At 40.4% G+C, this 19,965-nt stretch overlaps 1 pseudogene across 1 annotated transcript; it reads right to left on the bottom strand.

Moving 5' to 3' along the window:
* Positions 1-233: 233 nt before the first annotated feature.
* On the bottom strand, positions 234-15,923 carry LOC144373821 (ankyrin repeat domain-containing protein 34B-like; annotated as a pseudogene). The gene is made up of 3 exons (XR_013433368.1): positions 15,544-15,923; positions 13,719-13,800; positions 234-3,493 (listed from the first exon to the last, which is right to left on the bottom strand). The product of XR_013433368.1 is annotated as an ankyrin repeat domain-containing protein 34B-like (transcript).
* Between the last annotated feature and the right edge of the window lie 4,042 nt (positions 15,924-19,965).

The raw sequence follows: 19,965 nt of genomic DNA, 5'->3' as shown, positions 1-19,965 counted from the left end.
CTCCAAAAATCTCAGCACCTACAATGTTCTGAAGATGGCTAGCAGGTGAAAAATTCTTCCAAATATGGCCCCAAATTTTTAATCCCATAAAAATTTTGTCATGTTGGAATGAGAATATCAGATTTTTCTTGATTTTGTATTTCTTCAAAGTAACATATATGGCTGTTTCCATTGAAATTTGTAGAAATATTTATTATTAGTATTTAAGAAGTAAACATCAGCAATAATCAAAATGATATTTTAAATTTTTATTGATACCATTTTGTTTATGAACTAATCTATTTACATATTCATTTAAACTGTATCCTTACAACTTGAACACAAGCATTTTTCTTGACATTAACTCACAAAAAACATTTACCTACTTAAGAACTTCTGGTGCAATTTTAAGTTCTGAATAAAAAATATTTCTAGTGTGATGAATATTAAATTTTTCAAAACATCAAATGAAAAACCTCCCATTACTTTTTAAAATAAAAGCCACGAGACATAAATAATCACTATATACATTACAACTTGCTTTTGTCAAATTACCAAGAAGAGCATCATGCCTATTGTTAAGATCTCCCCCATTACAGAATGCAAAGCAATAATATTGTATATGACAATATTTTGGTTAGTACACTCAGGTTTTGTATAGTTTGGTTTATTCTGTTTTAGAATTGCTAGAAAAAAGTAAGTAATCTTTGTATAAACACCATACTTTAAAGTTATGTAGATAATGTAATCATTTTTAAATATTTTATAATAGTAGCATTTATCTTTTTAGAAGTTATGCATAGGTCCTAAAATACTACGTGATTAGAATGTCACACTGAGGTTATCCTTATGTATCTTTATTATATGAATGTCTAATAACTGCATGTTGAAATTAAAAGATATTGCTTAATATTGACCAAATATTTAATACATTTTGTCATTAAGTTTCTACTGGCTTTCTTAATTTTAAGTTTACCTAAACTAATCTAATAATTGGCCTTTCATTTTTAAAATGAAGCAAGCATGATTTTCTGTTTGTGATAAATGTCAACCTTTTTTTTGTTGTTGGTTGTTTTTTTTTCTTTTTCTTTTTGGAAGACAAGTATATATTGATGTAATTTAGGAAGAATGCTTTTTGAATTCTGTATTACCTTGTTATTGGAAACCTGTAGATGCTACTTCCAAAAATAACAGGAATTAAAAGATGTGGTACAAGAATGATACCATAAGACAGCAGTTGTATATAAGGTTGTTTAAAAACAACCAAAGCAAAATAAAAAGCACACAAAATACTTGGCATAGGATATTAGTAGCTTGTAAAATCCCTGACTCTGCCAGATTGATACTGATTTAGCTGACACCAGGAATACGGGTGGCCTATTTTAACTATAGTGTTTTGACCTTTTAAATTTTTAAATTAACTCTTAACTTACCTGCAGTCAACATTTTTTTTCAGAATTTGATCTTTCTTTCTTTGTACCTTGAGTTGATTGAAGTTAGAACATTTTAGAGCTGTCATTTTCTTTTATGCTTTTTGCATTGTGGAAAATCACCTTATTTGTTGACATGAAATGGTAAATAATTATGACTTGAAAACATTGTTTCCTAATAAAAACATTCTGAAAAAAATTTTTTTAAATCTTCAAAATATTGTGATTTTTTTTTGCTCATTTTTGTTTAAATGGAAAACCTGGACCACATGAAGGCTGATAAATATTGGAAGCTTTGAGAAAAATAGCTTTCACTTTGTTTGAGAGAATTCCCTCAGCAGAAGCTGTACAATATGCATATGTTCACAGTGCTTAATTCAAAACATAATATTTTAGTCTATCTAACCACAATGGGCTAACCAATAACAAGACATAAAAGGATGGACATTTAAGCTTTCTTTTCTAGATGTGTATTTCTCTGACACAGACATCTGAAGACAATGTGTTTTGTAGCCTTCTCTTAAAAATTTACCAATTGCTTAATTTGTTCTGTTTGCAAAGACTGTCTCCTTAACAACATTTTTTAACTTTTTAATTCTTTAGGGAAAATAGGAACTGTTGGCATAAGCACTTTTTGACCACAAGAAAGAAGGCTGCAAATCCTATTGTTGACATTGATATCTGAGATGGGAGGGTGAGGATTTACATTTAAGGGTTGCAGAAACCCAGGCCTGGTCTGCATAATATTGTGATCTAAAGGGAAAGCTCCAGAACCCCGCCTTTCTAAAACTGCAGGATTTCTCCTGCTCAGGGGCCCTGGGGGGATGGTCTCTGACAATTATTTGGAGCCTGACAACAGTGAAGAAGATGGCAAGAGGATCTTCTTTTTTCCTGTAAATGTTTTGCCATCTTCTAAAGTTGGTGGAATAAGGCCTTCGGAGAGCTGGGAATCAGAGCTGTAGTGATTTGCCCCTGAGTTTCTTTTTTGAACTATGCTTCTCAAGGTGGAGGTAAATATCGTCTGGTTAGGGTCTGGGTCCTGATCAACAGGAATTTCAGCACATGGCTGATTTCCATCTGGAAACAGAAATTGATAATTTATTTCATCATATGACATATTCCTTAAACCAGCCTGATCAAAGGTTCTGAGCAAATGCGCAGTATCTTTTACATCAATGCTTTGGTGCCTTGTGATGAATCGCTTAGAAAGTGCCAGCCCATTGGTTTTGGAGAATTCTTCCTCTGGTGTAATATCCAGGAGCTCCTCTTGCAAGGAGGCCACTCTGTTCTGGTGCTTTAATAATGGGGTACTTTTGATCCAGGCTGGACCCTGGGATAGCTTGGGCCCATTAGGGAACACTGCAGGCTTCCTCACGGGAGAGCCTGGTTCCCAGGTATCATCACTGCTTCCACAGGCCTCCCGGTCTTTAAAGCCAAAAAGCATCAGTTCAGTTTCAGAAAAATGTGAAAGTTGCGATGAGGCTGTTTTGATGTCTATCTCAGAAGGAGTGGTGCAGGTGGCTGGGGAGTGACACCCATCGATGTCTGCAGGAGGCATGTTTAGGTACTGTTTGGTAGTGTGCCCCCCAGAGGGTGATTTTGCAGTGGTTATAATGATGACCTCTTTCCCCTTTGCCTTGCAAGCACTAAGGAGAACTTTCAGGGTCTCCTTGTCTTCTGCATTTATTGCATAAACAAGAGCTGAGTAACCCGATTGGTCTTGCAAGCTGAGGTCAGCTCTGCTCTTTAGGAGCAAAGAAACAACTTCTGGACCAGCTTTTTCTAAGCAAGCGTGTATGAAGGCAGTTTTCCCAGATTTGTCCTGTATATTGGGATCGGCACTGTTTTCTAACAGGTACGTCACCATTTTGGCTTTACTGACACTCTGGGGATCCACATGTTTGGTCTTACAAGCAATCATTAAAGGCATTTCCCTGAGGTCATTGCTCTCATTGATGTAGGCACCACCTTCTAGCAAAAGTCTTGTGAAGCGAAGTCGGCTCTGATGGACTGTTTGATCAAGGAATTTCCATCATTTGAAATTTTTGTACCTTCATCCATCTTCAAAAGTCAGAAATCAATAGCTGGTTATCAAAGAAGATGAAGACCAAAAGATTAGCGGGAATCAACGTCCCAATTTACATTCATTTTGTCACTCACAATTTCTGAAATAGGTATAAAGGGGACATACATTGGATTATGTTATTAACAAATGCAGAGAAAAATCATGAATTGAAAAGTAAATTTTAGAAAAGAAATGATCTTTAGGGAATTACAAACTAAAATGTATTTTTGAAATCATCCTTGAATATTTATGATGGAATGCCAACATGTTATTCCCTAAAGCTCATTTTTAAATAATAATCCACTTATTTTTTTTTACCTGTTAAAACATATTTTTTAAATTATTTTTAGTTGTAAATGGACACAATAGCTTTATTTCTGTGGTGCTGAGGATCAAACCCAGAGTCTCACACATGCTAGGCAAGTGCTCTACCACTAAGCTACAGCCCAGGCCTGTGGAAGAAAAAAAAAAAAAATATATATATATATATATATATATATATATATATATATATATATAATTTTTTGGTACTCATAATATTTTTATTTTACATTTATGTGGTGCTGAGAATCAAACCCAGTGCCTCGTGCATGCTAGGCAAGCACTCTACCACTGAGCCACAACCCCAGTCCTTATTTTGTGTTTTATTTAGAGACAGGATCTCACTGAGTTGCTTAGTGCCTCACTGTTGCTAAGGCTGGCTTTGAACTCGCAATCCTTCTGCCTTTGCCTCATGAGGGACTAGAATTACAAGCATGTGCCACAGTGCCTGGCAGTGAAAAGTATTTTTAAATGAATAATAGTAAAAAGTAAATTTAAGTAAAAATGCCAATGTTCTGTATAATTGCAATTGAATCAACTAAAATATAGCATGTTTGTAGTAGCTTAATGTAAAAGCTCTAATATTAAATTACTTAAACATGCCCTTAAATTATGCAAGTGATACTAGATTTTCAATTTGAAAGGCATTTTTATGTTTTGTTAGGTGATGAAAAATTATTTGGTCTACAAAACTTTAAGAGAGCTGACATGATGTCTGAAATTCACACTAAGCTAGCAATAGTGAGCATAATTGTACATTTTTATTAATTCCATTATTTAAATTACATGCTGACTAGACTATGGTGTTATTAACAATTTCTGGGTTATTTTTTTTTGTTCTAGTTAGTTATTCATGACAGTAGAAGGCATTTTGACACATTGTACACAAATGGAGCACAACTTCTCCTTCCTGTGGCTGAACATGATGCAGAATCAGACCAGAAGTGTAACCATTACATGTATATAGGGTAATAATGTCCACCTCATTCCACCATCTTTCCCATCCCCATTCCCCTGTCCCTCCCCTCACTCCCCTCTGCACAATCCAAAGTTTGGGTTAAATTTTAATGGTACTTCATTTGCTCTAAAAAGGTCTTATAGGCAAGAAATCTGAAAGGAGCCCTGGAAGCTTGGTAGACTTAAAAAAAAACATTGAAACTGAAAAAGATTTACATTTAATTTATTTAAATATTTTAAATTCAAACTCCTTCAATAGATCACTTTAGTCAGGGGTAATAATTATGCCTTCATTAAGGCTAAGGGAAATTTTGTCTTTTATTGATATTTAGATGTAAAATGGATGTCTATATAATATTTAAATCTAATATAATAGGGTAGTTTTTAGAAATTGAGAACTTATATTTATGCTAATCATTGACTTTTCTCCCCGCCCAGGACTGGGGATTGAAGGATTGAACTGAGACCCTTGCACAAGTTGGCAAGTGCCTCATTACTGACCTACATCCCCAAACTTTTTATTTTGTTTTGAGATGGAGTCTTGCTCAGTTGCCCAGGTTGGCCTTGAACATGTGATATAATAACCTCTTAATAGAAAGAAAACACAGAGAGAGCAGAAAATTTAAAAAAAGAAAAATATAGACATGCACAAAAATTAATTCAATTGTTAGGTATCCATAAGCTCTTAAATGTACTGGGTACTGAGATGCAAAGACACAAGCCTACCCTGAGGAGTTCACAATCTTTGGAAAATACTGCATAGCTGGATTATTGTATAATCAATCAGCTGGCTACGGGAAGAATCATGACAACACAACAGCTTCAACAACTCTGAAACAAAGGGGGCTTCACAGAAGCCAGCCCTGGATCTGGGTCTTGAAGACTGTGTCAGATAGGGCTGTTAGTGCAGCCAGGTAGTAGAGTGCTTGCCTAGCAATCCCCAACACTGCAAAGAAAATAAAAATTAAAAAAACAAAGAATTTGGCAGGCAGACAAAAGAGAAAGAGAGAATTAGAGAACACTGTATGCAAAGACCCAGAGGCATGCCACAGTAGTTATGAATTACAAAACAAACTCTGTTTACACAGATATAACCAAATTGAGGGAAATGCTTTAGCAGATGGTGAGAGTTAGGGTTAATATGGCAGAACACACACAATTTTGCTTCTTCCTGACCAACCCCCACCGCACCACAAAATGAAAGAATTACGCCCCCACCCCCAAAAGATAGAGGGAAAATGAAAGAAGGGGACAGTGACATTTTGGAAACTAGTAAGCTGGTAAGCCAGTAGCAACTGACTCTATCAACCTGAGAAAGCTGGGCCTTGAGTCAGCAACGATAAAGATAAAGCTGAGAACCAACTCCACACACACCGCAGAATCCTGAAGGCAGTAGCCCAGAAGCTTTAGAACTGGGTGACGATAGTGATGAAGAATTCATGGAAAGTAAGGAGGGCCAGGTGAAAAGCTGTTAGAGAAGTCTTGGGTCTTTGCTGCTGGAAGTGTGATCTCACCTCAGACCAGCAGCAAAAAGCTTACTAGACAGCAGATCTCAGACTCAAGCCCAGAGCTACTGCATCAGCACCTACCTCTTCACTAGATCCCATGTGATTTGTGTGCACAGGAAGCACTGCCTTAGGTGGTTCCCACAACTCCAAGTCACTGGCAGTAGACCAGTGCCGCTCTCTCATTCTGGATGTCCAGAATGTTAGGGAGAACTTGACACAGGAATTGCCATTTTGAAACATATCCTTCATCTTCGAACAAGAGTCACCTCCCAGTTACTTCGACTAAACCCCCATACAATACTCTGTCATCTTGGTTTGGCCTGAAACAATGACCACTTCAACAATGGAGGTGAGACCACAAGCATCCTTTCCTGACAACCCCCTACCAACAGCCTAAATGCAAAATTTCTCCCACTCTCTCAAGTCCCTATAATGACCCCAGGCTATAAGCAGAAGTTGGAATACAGGTCTCAGTCTGCACTGGATCCCCTCCGCAGGTTTGTCCCTAATAAACCTGTTACTATTGGGACATCTCTCCCCTCTCTTTCCTTCATTTGGTTCTTTCCTTACACAGAGGTGTGCTGAAATGGTGAAACAGGTTTCTGGGTTGGAGACACTAGGCATATTTGAGAACAACAGAAAACCGAGAATAAGTGTTTCACTTTTTGACCACTGCCTGGGAGACTCCCCAGCTCAGTTCCAAGAAGGCTGGAAGCCATCCCTTACCCCTGCTATACTCTCCTCTCAAGAGCTGGATCTGCTAAGAGAAAACATCTAGGCAGGTTCCCCTACATGCCACCAGATAATCCCACAGTGAAGCTTACACGTGACAAGCCTCACCTGTGTGCTCGAAAACAAACCAAAGTGCCTCCTACATTGAAGACAGACATCATAGTAAAAGAAATAAGCAACTTGGAGGAAACAGATGTTAGGAAAATGAAAATTTCAAAACTCATTATCCTCACATGAACAAGATATTGTAACTGCATTATAAGAATAATATCATATGAAAAAAAAGAATATTGAGATTCCATAAAAAAAGTTCTCAAAAGGCAAAAACATGATACAGATCTGGGAAATTCAACAGAAAAGCTGGATGAGAAGGCTGATAAGATCTCTAAAGTATCTCTTACTAGACAAAGGCACCATAAATATACATTGGAGAAAAGATAGCTTATTCAATAAATGGTGCTGGGAAATCTGGATGAAATTAAACCCCTATCTCTCACCATGCACAAAACTCAAAGTGGATCAAGGACCTAGGAATTAGACCAGAGATCCTGCACCTAACAGAGGAAAAAGTAGGCTCAAATCTTCATCATGTCAGATTAGGTCCTGACTTCCTTAATCAGATTCCTAAAGCACAAGAAATAAAATCAAGAATCAATAAATGGGATGAATTCAAACTAAAAAGCTTCTCAGCAAAAGAAACAATCAATGAGGTGAAGAGAGAGCCTACAGAATGAGAGAGCAAATTTTTACCACACATACATCAGATAGAGAGCACTGATCTCCAGGATTTATAAAGAACTCAAAAAAATACCAAAAAATACAGACAACCCAATCAATAAATGCACTAAGAAGCTGAACAGACACTTCTCCGAAGAAGAAACACAATCAATCAACAAATATATGAAAAAATGTTCATCATCTCTAGCAATTAGAGAAATGCAAATCAAAACTACTCTAAGATTTAATTTAGAATGGCAGTTTTCAAGAATACAAGCAACAATAAGTGTTGTCGAGGATATGGGGGAAAAGGCACATTCATTCATTGCTGGTAGCAACCAATCTGGAAAGCTGTACGGAGATTCCTTAGAAAACTTGGAATGAAACCACTATTTCACCCAGCTATCCCTCTCCTCAGTCTACACCCTAAAGACTTAAAAACTGTGTACTATAGTAACACGGCCACTTCAGTGTTTATAGCAGCACAATTCACAATGGCTAAACTGTGGAAGCAACTTAGATGCCCTTCAATAGATGAATGGATAAAGAAATTCTGGTATATATACACAATGGGATATTACTTGGCATTAAAAGAGAATAAAATTATGGCATTTTCAGGTAAATGGATGGAGTTGGAGAACATCATGCTAAGTAAGCCAATTACCAAAAATCAAAGGCTGAATTTTCTCTCTGATAAGTGGATTCTGATCCATAATGGAGGGAGGGGGCATGGGGGTAGGAAAAATGGTAGAATGCAAAGGACATCATTACACTAGGTACATGTATGACTGCACAAATGGTGCAACTCTACATCATATACAACCAGAGAAATGAAAAGTTGTGCTCCATTTGTGCACAATGAAATGAAATGCATTCTGCTGTCATATATAACTGATTAGAAAAAATTTTTTAATGTTAAGTAATTTTTTTTAATTGGAAATTTTTTTTAAATTATTGATAGTTGATTGCATGAAAGCTCTGTGTAAATTTAAGATAAAAAAAGTCAAAGAGAAAAAAAATCTTTAAAGTAGTCAAACAAAATGAATAGAGTGGGGAAGACAATTAGAGGACCAGACCAGGAACTTCAACATTCAAATAATGGAAGCTGCATAAAGGAAAAAATACTGGAGGGCAGAGGTAGGAGCACAGGGGAGAAATCAACGAGATCAAAAAGAATTTCTAGGTCCAAGGAACATGAATAACCAAATTAAAAGGGCCCAATTAGAGCATCCCACAATAAATGAAAGCCAACCATACTTATAACACCTGGTTGTAAATTTCTAAAACAGAGAAGATTCCACAGGTTTAGAGGTAGGGTTCAGGGAATGTGGTGATAAGTTTCATACTTAAGGATCCAGAATTACTATAGTTTCAGATCTACCAATAATAATGGTGAAAAACATTGGAGGAATAGCTTTAAAATTCTGAAGGAAAATGAACCTGTTTCAAATTCTATATTTAGCTAAGCCATTGGACAAGAACTAGGACAAACTCTCAAAAATTTACTGGAGGAGGTAATTGACAAAGATGAAATAGTGAAACAAGGAAAAAGGAGAGCATGAGACACCAAGGGCTAGACATCTTCAGGTAGGAAAGGCACCCACCCCCAGGAAAATGCTGAAGGGAAATGTTGGGATAATGAGTACCAAAGATACCCTCTCTAAGATCACTTGGTCATTTCTCCATCTGTTAGCAGAGGACCACATCCCAGGGGGAGCCTGCTCTCAGTTCTTGTCTTTGCTTGCTGTGTCCCAACCACGTCGCTCCTCTCTCTTCTATACTTGTCTTCTGTGGCAATCATGGTGCTCATTTCATCTCTAGTGGGCTTCAGAGGAGAAAGACTGAACAGCCCATTCATTCCCTTTAGATACCAGTACTGGTCTCACTGTGCACTGCCAGCAGCTCTGTAATGTTGAGCCCCACGCTTCCCAGGACCCACTCACTCTTGACCTTGCCTACAGGAGTTCTTGTAAGCACACCTGGACGTTGAGCCAGACCAAGATGCAGAGACTGTCCAATTTATCTTCTGAGAGCTGCCATCATATATTGGCAAATATTGCTCTTTCCTGATGTGTATAATTGTGTGCTTGTTGCCCAGTTTTTTTAAAGATACAATTATTTTACTTACAGATCATTTATAAGTAGGAAATAAAAATGAAAGCAAAAAAGAATGATAAACATAAAAGTTAAGAGAAAATGATCATGTTCTATTTCTGAATCTTGGTGCTATGTATAGGGGTGTCATTTTATTATTATTGTTTAAACGGTACCTATTTCATATACTCTTCCATATAATGCCACTCTTATCTATTTATTGTAAAATAAAACATGCATTCAGAAAAAAAAGCATAGCATACATGCAAAATTTACAGAGTCATACGAGGTCTTATTTTTGCAACATAATTCATGGTGTTATCAATAGTATTTTTGCACAAACTTTCCATTGCAGTTGCCATGAAAGGAAGCATTCTGAAGAATAAACTTGTTCCTCTCCACTTTGGTATCATTCGTGATGCAAACAAAGAACAACTACTCAATAAATATATATGTAAACACAACAAAAGTAAACATTTTGATTTTACGTCCTCATTGTCACATTCTGTAAGAACTATTCCAGAGATAAACATACCTGTGACTCAGGAACATAGGAATTTAGAATCTACTAGTAGCATGGGTTCCAACTCAAAAGATCTATTCTAAAGCAAAACATTTGAAAAGAGCCACAGTGAGAGAGCCATCATAAAAGATACTTCTTTTAGTATTTTTCATTTATAAATGCATTTAATACAGCAAAGAAATTTAGAGAAGTGATTTGGAACATAACATCGAAAATAGAAATCACCTAGTAACTAGTAACTAGTAATAAATCACCTAGTAATAATAGATACAGTAAATGGTCATTTTTAAAAATCTTTGGGAAAAAAGTAGCATTTAAGAAACACTGAAATATGAACAAGTTGCCAGGTACCATATTTTAATATTATACTTTCATATAGGGAAATATGCTTTCTATTTGGGAAATCTTGCTTTGGAGTTTTGTTGTTTTAAACTCTCATAAGAACCTATTTGGGAAGTCTCTGGACTTTTCAAGTAAAGGCCTTTGTCCACAACACTAAATCTGAACACTTCCCGTCAAAACTTTTCTTTCACTAAGATTGGTGTCAAGAGGTTCCAGGAGAAAGGGAGCTGGCAATAGGGGCAACCTGGATCCCTGAGTGGCACAGTGTCCACCTCAGTCCTGTGGAAAGCGGGATGCTGTGGGCTGCAGATCTTAAAGAAGCAAATAAATGGTATCAACTGGCTGCCTAAGTTATCTGTCATAAATACAATGGTAGATCCTCTCTCTCAAGGGCTGGAGGGCTGGCTAGCAAAAACAACTCCATGAGGTTTACTCTTTCTTCATTATGACGACTTTTGTTTTTCTTTCTAAGAGACAGGCCTCGCTATATTGTCCAGGCTGGCCCTGAACTCCTGGGCTCAAGCGATCCTTCTGCCTCAATCTCCCAAGTAATTTGGACTATAGATCCATATCACTGCAGCTGGCTATAATGACTTTTAAAGTCACTTGGTTTGCTTACTTTTTAACATTTAGTAGGACAATTCTGAACATTAAATTTTTCAGAGAAAAAAAAAGCCATAGATATTTTATTCTTTAAATGTATAGTACATATTTGAGTCCCTAAGGTCACATTTTGTAATCAGTATCTTACTGGAATAATCTCCTATCATTAGGCCTTCATCCTCTTTCAAGTGTTTTTTTTAACCTTTCCTTATCTATTTGTACATCCAAAGTGCTGATATTCTGATATTTAAGTCTGACTTATTTTTCATAGAGCTAAATTTACTTTTTAATTAAGACCATTTCTCTTGCCTAGAATGTTCTTTTCTCCTGTCTGAGAGAAACATCCTGACTGAGCACCCAGAGCTGAGATATTAAAATTCAGTCAACTTCTTCATTATATGTAGTGTTTAAGCAACCCCCCAGTTCAGTTTTACTTTCCACACAGAAAACACTCCAACTGGAAGAAGTTCAGACTCGCAGGCCCAGGTTTCAATCCCGACACACCTACTAATGAGCTATATGTCCTGGTAAAGGCTCAGTCTATCAGAGTGTTGGGTTCTTCCTTGTAAGGTGCATCTGCCATAGACATGCTGGGACATGCTGGGACTAACTAAGTTGTTGGCCATAAGGAACAGCAGCCATTGAACTGCTTAGACATGTCTGCTTGCAATTGATAAAGAGCTATAAGGGGCACTAGCCATAGGCATTCTTAGCAATGACTGGTTACATATGATAGGGAGTGCAGCTCCATAAGCATGTGCAAAGAACATGCCCAGTTGCAAATATATTACCTCACTGGATATAACCAATGGACGTTGACTTTCACTGGGCATAACCAATCATCAAGGTACACCACCAACATGAAACTATATTTAAATTGCTGGTCCTGCCACATTGAAGTGTTTTGCTCTAAGAAATCAGTGAGAATGGCCACCTTGCCGTCCATCCCTGGACTGACTCCACTATTTCCTGACGTCTAGCCATCGGCTGGAGAGAACCACCAGACAAGGACAACGTCTGCTCTTTGACTAAGAGAAGTCACGTGGCATTGGAGGTATTTGGGGGCTCATGGTTGCCCTAGGATTGTGTGATTTGTTTATAGTGTTTAATTAATGTGCTTTGAATGCTAGTTGGGGTACTCCAGCACACCCAATGAGCTTTGCATTAATTATTTGTTTTTGGTGATTGGTGTGACCGAATATATGCTTGTATTTAAAGATAATCCACCTCTGAATAATTATTACTAGCGCTGCTCATGACATTCCCCTATGGAATGACAATATAATATTCCATGTGGATGAAACATGAAATTAAACAATGCTAGAAGACTTTCTTGTGCCTTCCTACTCACTACATCCTTCTTAAAATTTTTTTTTTTATTTCAGTGATCTGGAGATGTAGCTCAGTGATAGAAAACTTTTCTAGCACAGGCGAGGTCCTGGGTTCAATCTTCAGCAGCACATACACAAACATTGTCTCATAATTCTGACTCCTTTTATTTTTATCACATCTCTAACCTGAAGCCTATTTAAGTAACAGATAAAATACCAAAAATGCTTTTTCAGAATCTATAAATAATATTTTGTAAACATAAGTGGAATATAATCAGTGAGAAATGGAAAGAACATATCCTTTAAGTACATTTTCTTTATAATTTCTAAATCCTATGTTTTTATTAGACCTTAATGATTAAACAGTTGCACAAACATTTTTATTTTAAAGTTAGAATGTCTTTAACATCAATTACAATTCATCATGGCATTTTATCACAATCTTTCAGTATCTCTCTCTACAACCAAGACCCCATCAAAATTAGAACTACTTGGTTAATTTTTAAAAAAGATATATATATATTCTCAAGAACAAAGAAAATTAGAGGGGACGAATCATCAGATAAGTAATTTCAAATAAGCCCTGGAAGAGAGTTGAGCTGGTGGAATGGTAGATAGCTGCAAAATAAAGAGCCAGGGGAGGAGGCTCAAAGAGAAGGGAGCCCACCCATTAACAGGGCCCATAAAGTTGAGCACTCAGAGATTCCAAGCATTGCAGAAAGTGGCAGGGAGGCACAGGACTGAAGATGAGAGGACAGTTGAAAATCTGCAGACAGAGTACCTGGGCCTCCAGCTATTTCACCCTGTCCCAAGTAGCAGACAACTAACTGCAAGAAAACAAAGATTGATAACCTGAGCAAACTGATCAGAAAGGCTCTGAACTTGAAGGCAGCAAGGTGAAAATGTGAATAAAGTGAGAATCTGTAGGCTGAAAGTTGAGATCCCCAGTTCTCTGCCTGCCCTGCTACCAGGAGACTGGAAGCCAGGAAGAAAGAAAATCGTTGCATTTTAAAATTATGAGTCCTATTAAAAATATCTGTGGATAAATGAAGCAGTTCAAACCATAACTATACTCACCCTTCTACACACCCACTCCAAATGGAAATAGAAAGTTACCTGAAAACATTATTCCAAATTTCATACTTCACTTTTTCTCTTCTGTCCCTGGATGAGTCTCCTGGCAGCCAGCTGTCAGTTCCTACCAAAGGAAATCAAAGCTATTCAGAGGCACATAAACACCAATGATTTGCTGCAAGCATCTTTCTCATTTAGAGTCTAGTTTTTTAATTCCTTGTTAAGAAATCTCTACAGTGTTTGTTCAGTTTATCATATTTCACCAATTACGAGTTTGTAAAAGCGCCTGGAGTAGATTTTATGCATAGCAAACTGGTGGGTGTCTGTTTGTAGGATGGAGCCTGCCCTGCAGGCCCTTACCTGGTTCAGCCAGGTGAGAAGGCTAAGGAAGAAAAGAAAAGGGAATTCTCCCAAGGTCCTTTGTCTTATCCACCTGCCTGTCAGAGGTTAAGTACACGTTTCTCTGTCCTTTCTTAACATCTCTTTGTCTCTTGGATGACCAGTTTGCTGCAGAGCATGGTTCTGTCTGGAGAACTTGACTCATGCAGTGTCTAACGTGACAGTGCCATTTTGGCTGAGGTACTTTAAAAGCTGTCTTGGAGGTGACAGGCTAGGCCTTTCCTACGGCTTTCTCTCCCAATATTTCCCTGTTTTCCTTTCATTAGGTCAAAAAAGTTGTTTTCCTTTGTTCCTTTTACTATACTTTCTAATTGGATCCATTATCCCACCATAAAGTTAGTTGTCTGGCTATGGTGGAGGAGAGAGGGAGTAAAACATCACAAATAGGTTTGAAGCTCAAATTCAGTCCTTCCCACTAACCCGAGTCCTGCCTTTATGCAGAAGAGGCAGCAAGGTGTGTGTGTCAAGAACCTGGGCTGTCTCTCTTCAAGTTACCAACCTTTGGGAAGTAATTTCTCACCCCTAAAATGAGGATAATATCTATGTCACAGTAGACAGTTCTAAGAATTTAAAAATACTCAAATATACTTGTTGCTGAAGAATTCAACATATGACAGTTTCTAAACATGCATCAGCAAATACAGGTCCTCTGCATGTGAATCCTCTGTGCTGGTGGGGTTGGACAATGAGGCCAAATTTCCTCTACCAATGGGTTCTCACCTTTTGTGGGCATAAACATCACAGGGAGAATCTGTTAAAAATAAGATTCCAGGCTCTATTCCTAGATATTCAATACCAGGTGCTTGCTGCCCACTTCAAGAAAATGTGGGGCAGTCTCTTCATTCCTATATGCTATCAACCCCTACCTCTAACTCTTACAGGTCTTCAAGTGGTTTGATGCTCAACTCCTCTGCGGGAGTGAAGGGTAGAGATGGTTAGCCCAGAAAGGAGTTAAGGGAGCCTTTTTCGGTTTCAGAGTACAGCCTTGAGTTAGAACAGGCCCTGGGGGTTGGAGGTTTGCTGCCTTGCTCTTCCCAAACAAGTCTGAAAAAACCTGGTCCTTTGGGGAGCCTAAGGCCAGGATGCCCAGGCCAACTTGGAGTAAGGAAAGCCTGCCAGCCACAATTAAAGCATGCCTCTCCTACCCAGCAAGATGCATCTGAGATTGTCCCAGGAAATGTAAGGGACTGGCCAAGAAGAGTGCTCTTCCCCAGCACCAGTTTCTAAGAATTATTGACAAAATGCCTAAGGGAAGGAGTAGCTAGTACTGTTCCCTACACATACCCACAAAGGGCTAGGTTATCTTCTATTACCTTGGGGCTGTCCCCAGGACCTTTAGGAAAAATCATTGGGATATATACACCCCTACATCTCTGAATAGATTCCCCCTCAATACACACACATACACACACACACACACACACACACACACACACACAGGTAACAGAGGGGTGGGTGGAGGACAAACCTGCACCTCCAATCTCAGGGAACCAAGATGACTAGATTTCCGAGCTATTGAGGATGCTGGCAGCGTCTCTGGATCCCCCATGGCGTCTCTTCAGGCTTTTCCAAGAACGGGAGGGAGCAAGCCCAAAGTGCTGTCAGAGAAGGGCAAAGGAAGGTGACTGGGGCGACAGCGTTGGGGCACGGATGGGGGCGGGGCGCATGTTTCTTCACCTCCTCTGTGAGCCAGGGCAGCGGCTGGAGGGCTGAAGCTATTGCCATCCACGAAAGGGGATTCTGACCAGGGCCCCTGAAGAGTGGTTTCCTCACCTCCAGCCCTCTGGGAGGATGCAGCCCACCCTTGGGGAATGGCGAGCCAGAGAGGACAGCCATTGCCCTTATCCCAGGGAAGGCGCACCTCTGCACCCCGGCTCTGCGTGAAGGGGGTCTCCAGCGCGCACATCCTTGGTGCCAAGGATGTGCGCGCTGGAGAGCCAAGGGACCCAGCTGCCCACCTCTGTCTGACTCCGGTTGCTCGAGCCAGAGGCTGCAAAGGACTCCTCAAGCCACAACCCACCATCTGCGCCCAGCCTGCATCTCCTGCTGCCCAGCGGCCCCAGGCACCTACGGAGACGCGCTCGAGCTGGACCCTCCGACCCGCGCGCTCCTGCGGCCGAGCGCGCGCCGCCGACACCCAGCAGTTCCGCGGCTCGGGTACATTCCCCCAGCGCCGTGAGGCAAAGAAGGAGGCGGAACCCGCATCCCGCGGGGTCCAAGCCCCAGCCGCCCGCCGCAAAGCGGGACCCGAGAACCGGCGAGGATTGCAGGAGGCGAGAGGGTATGCTCGGGCTGAGCGCACCCCGGGGTGGCGGGGCAGAGGCGCTGGGGAGGCCCGTGAAGCCCGTTGCCTCTCGGTGGGCCGGGTCTCATTCTTGGCTAGGGGCACTGCAGTGTCAGGATGCACGTGAGGTGCGAGATCCGGAGCCTGAGCTCGAGGGCGGGGCGCACGAAGGCCACGCGGCCTCGGGGTCTCGGGCTGCGCCCTCGGTGCCCTCCTCCCAGCAGCTGCCAAGGCAACCCAAAGTTTCCCCAAGTGCAGCCGGCAGAGAAGGCGCCGCACACTGACCTGAGACTCTCTGTTGAGTTGGCAGCGGCGCCCGTCGCTTCCCTCAGGCAGCTCTGACCCTCCGAACTGGTGGCCCCAGGGAGCAAAGCCGGACCGAGCTGCCCACCCGAGTCTGCCGTCGGAACTGGGTAATGGTTTTTGGTCTTTGGCGGCGCCAATCTCAGATGCTAGTCGGTGCCTCCCCGTCCCCGCCCCTGGTTGGCAGAGAAAGGCAGGCGGCGGGCTGAGAAGCTTGGAGTGGGAGCCGGGAGGCGTGCACTTCGCCAGACGCTGGGGCTGTGCGGCGATTCCGCTGGGAGTGACGCGCGGACTTGGGGATTCGCCGCAGGTGGGGGCCGCGTGCCAGTCCAGTCCCGGGGGCCAGAGGTTTTTCTCCGAAGCTCCGCCTTCTGTTCTCATAAGCCGGGCCCCGCCCCTCCTCTGGCCACTGCGCTTTGGCCCCAAAGACTTGACTCGTCCTAGAGCTAGGGTGGTAGGGTCCCCAAGGCCCCTAGGATCTTTGGTCGGCTTCTGCGCCCCTTTTTCTGCCCAGCTCGTATCCATGCGGCTGGTCAGTGAATCTGCCCTCGCGGGACTCTGCTCTATCCTGATCACTTAGGCAATGCCAGAGCCTCACTTCTGGTTGGAGTGTTAGTGGGAACAATCATTCTTGCTTTTATTTTTATGAATTCATAACTATATTACACTGCTATTAAGGCTTAATATGACATTCAACAAAAATACAGTTCATATATTAAACTCCGCTGAAAGATCAAGAAAGATGAAATTAAAACAACAGTTTTTGTTGTTGTTGTTGTGGTGGTGGTGGTGGTGGTGGTGGTGCTGGGGATCAAACACAGGGCCTTTTGCACATGAGCCAAGTGATCTACCCCTCATTGAGCTGTATCCCCATACTAAGGAAATGGTTTTAACTCTGTGCTTATCTTGGAGAGTCTGACAGAGAAAAGATTCACTGTTTTCTATCATTCGGAGTCTTTAGAAGCAAGTTCATGGGACATTTTACCCTAGAGGTGGGAGTTGGAAGTCCTGGATCTGGGTTGCCCTTTGCCATGGTTTGTTTGGAGGTTCCCAGAAAGGAATGGGCAAATTTGCTGGAAGTCTTAGGTCTCTTCCCATTGTCTATTTTTAAAGCTTTTTATCTATGTATATGTAGTGTACATATTTAAAGGTGCACATTTCCCAAATTCAGTGATTTTGCACTAATTGAATAATCCAGATTAAGAAACAACACCGGCCAGCTCCCCAGAAGATCTCTTTATATCTCCCCCTTGTGGGGAGTAGTGGTTTCAAACAGCATACATTAGTTTTGCTTGTTTGGCACTTGAATCACCTTGTCACCCTGTCACCCTGTTGTTTGACTAATTTACCACAATATTAAATTTTAGAGATGAATACTGTGTGTGGTTGTGGTTTGTTCATTCTTTTTGCTATATAGTATTCCATGATGTGAATACAGTTCAACTATTTTACTCCTGATAGACATTTGGGTAATATTCAGGTTTGAGACATTACAATATGGCTATAAACATGATACTAGATATCCTTGGGTGAACATATGTGCCTATTTCTGTTGGGTACATACCTAGTACTGGAATTGTGAGTCACGAAGTAGGCATATGTTCAGCTCTGTAGATATTGCCAAACAACTTTTTAAAGTAATCCAATTTTTCTTCCTATGTTATTAGTTTCCTATTGCTATTTTTTTTTAAAATGCAGTTGTAAATGGATGGCATGCTTTTATTTTGTTTATATTTTTTTTCTGTGGTGCTGAGGATTGAATCCAGTTCCTCACATGTGCTAGTCAAGTGCTCTGCAACAGCCCCAGCCTTCCTTTTGTTATTTTTTACCACAAACAAATCACTGCAAATGTAGTGGCCTAAAATAATACAATTCTTTTTTTTAACAGTCCAAACTGGGTTTTATGTGGCTAAAATCAAGTTGCCTGCAGGGTACCTTACTTTTGTGTGCTCTAGGGGACAATCTGTTTCCTTGACTTTTCTAGCTTTTAGAAGCTTCCCTGCATTCCTTGGCTGGTGGCTCCTTCCTCCAAGCTCAAATCTCTCTTCTTTTTCTCCTCCCATCTCTGTTTCCATTGTCACATGGAAGCATCTGATTCCCCTGCCTTACTTATAGGGAACTTTGTGATTATACTAGGTTCACTTGAATAATCTGCCATCTCAAGATTATTTTTTTCAAAAATTTTTAGTTGTCAATGGACCTTTGTTTTATTTATTTATATGCAGTGCTGAGAATCAAACCCAGTGTCTCACACATGCTAGAAAAGTATTTCACCACTGAATTATAACCCCAGCCCCAAGAGTCTTAATTTAATCATGTCTACAAAAACAAAGCCTTGAGATAAAATCCATAAGAGGATTTTCCCTGGTGACCTGGTCTGTGTTAAGGCTGGTAGGAGAGGGAGCTGATGTTGGAACATAATGTCTGGCCACCACCAACCTGCCACCACTACCATGTCTGAGACAAGGGCTTTCATGTAGAGAATGATAGTCTGGGTTGCTTGGGCTGGGGACCAATGCTGAGGGAAACATTAGGGAAAGCAGACTCTGCTTTGTGGAGTGGTATGAATACATCTGAATACATCTGCCAAATTCATATACTGAAACTTAATTGCTAAGTAATAATATTAAGAGACAGTGTGTTTAAGAGTTAATTCATGTGGATGGAGCCCTTAAAAATAAGATTAGGAGTCTGGGGTTGTGCCTCAGCAGTAGAGCAGCCTCACATGTTCCAGACCCTGGGTTCAATCCTCAGCACCACATAAAAATAAATAAGTGAAATAAAGGTATTGTGTCTAACTAAAACTAAAAAATAAATATTAAAAAAAGAATGAGATTAGGGCCCTTTAAAAGGGCTTGAAGTAGTCAGTTCATGCTTGTCTGTCCTTTTGCCACGTGAGGAAACAGTGTTCACTATCCCGGCAGCCCCCGCCAGGATATTGCAACAAGGCATCATCATCTTGAAACAGAGAGTAGCTCTTGATAGAAATTGAACCTCTTAGTCTTCCCAGCCTCCAGAACTATGAGAAATAAAGTCCTACTATTTGTAAATTACCCAGTCTATGGTATTTTGCTGTAGCAACACTAATAGACTAAGACTTGTTAGTTGTTAACAGCAGGAAGGCAGTGTTCAACACAACATATGCTTCATTGTGGGCAAGGCTTTGTGGTGTGGAATGTCCCCCACATACCATCATGTCCCTTTCCATCATCCATTTCTGGGGATGAATCTACTTCAGGATTGATGATGGGATTGTGAGGACTGACTTCCTATAGCAGGAGAGGTAAGGTAGGGTGGATGGGA

This window comes from Ictidomys tridecemlineatus, unplaced genomic scaffold (assembly GCF_052094955.1).
Source record: "Ictidomys tridecemlineatus isolate mIctTri1 unplaced genomic scaffold, mIctTri1.hap1 Scaffold_50, whole genome shotgun sequence".
NCBI lineage: Eukaryota > Metazoa > Chordata > Mammalia > Rodentia > Sciuridae > Ictidomys > Ictidomys tridecemlineatus.
This window is presented reverse-complemented; position numbering and strand designations above follow the sequence as displayed.